Raw genomic sequence first — 1,029 nt, forward strand, 5'->3', positions numbered from 1 at the left:
GGTCACTTTTTACTCCAAAGTTTTTAAAGAAAAATGTTTTGAGAATGATGAGGGCAATGAATGTACAAATGCGCTTTACACAATTGATGTATGTATGGATTGTGATAAGCGTTGTATGATTAGAAAAAAAAAGAACTAGAGGGGAAAAATACTAAACCTATAAATAAATGCACATAGATCTACTTCCCCATTGAAAGACAGGGTTTTCTACTGCCAGAAAGTTAGTTACAGTCTTGAAAACTCACAGGGGCAGTTCCCTCTGTGTCAGAATTGACTAGTTGGCAGTGAGCTGTTTGTTTGTTTCTCCATCCCCCTCAGTCCTGAGGCTCCAGGCTGCCCCTTTCCAGGAAGGCTGGGAAGTGGTGTGGAGCCTGAGGGCTAGCAGATGTAGTGCTGAAAGGAGAGTTCAGCTAACTAGCCTGGCAGCCAATGCCAAAGAAGGTCATCATTGTTCCTACACGCACATAATTCTTCCCCTGGCGGAGTGCAGGACACCTGTGTCTCTCCCTGGGCCTGTTTCTCCAAGTATAAAATAGGTACAAGATATAATTAAAACAATTTTCTGAACTGATCTCCTCTGGAGGGTAGAACCCCATCCTGCACCTCTTCTCAGCAGGGTTGTGAAGCCTGCGAGAACACCCCGGCAAAGAGTAGTGGTCTTTAAGTATGGGAACCAGAGAGGGAACCAGTTCTGAGCGACGTTCAACTAGGGAGAAGGCTGCTCTTGGGGATCGCTAAGAGGCAGGGTCGACTCCCCCAAAGAAAGCCCCTGGAGTTCAGACTGTCAGCAACTGGTCTTTGAGTTACACGACAGTCCTGAATGGGCATTGAACTCCAGGCCTGACTCTGACAGCAGCATCCAGGGAAGAGAGAAGATAAACGAGGGGTCGCCACTGCCCCGACTTCTGGGAGAAAAGAAGCAGAGCCCTTTGGTGGCCCTAGCTTTGGGCCGCCCGGAGCAACTCGACCCAATCTGGCCACCCAGCCCACTCTTCTCCCGAGACTTCAGAAGGACTTGCAGCCCGAGCC

The 1,029-nt window shown here is 49.0% G+C and overlaps 1 protein-coding gene across 3 annotated transcripts in view; it reads left to right on the forward strand.

The window, feature by feature from the left end:
• The window catches only part of PLEKHO2 (pleckstrin homology domain containing O2), an 85,552-nt gene that overhangs the window by 62,667 nt on the left and 21,856 nt on the right, over nt 1-1,029 (forward strand). The gene's annotated exons all lie outside the window — the stretch shown is intronic.

Source organism: Echinops telfairi, unplaced genomic scaffold (assembly GCF_000313985.2).
Source record: "Echinops telfairi isolate 266 unplaced genomic scaffold, ASM31398v2 ScPeMD7_7475;HRSCAF=8513, whole genome shotgun sequence".
NCBI classification, from domain to species: domain Eukaryota; kingdom Metazoa; phylum Chordata; class Mammalia; order Afrosoricida; family Tenrecidae; genus Echinops; species Echinops telfairi.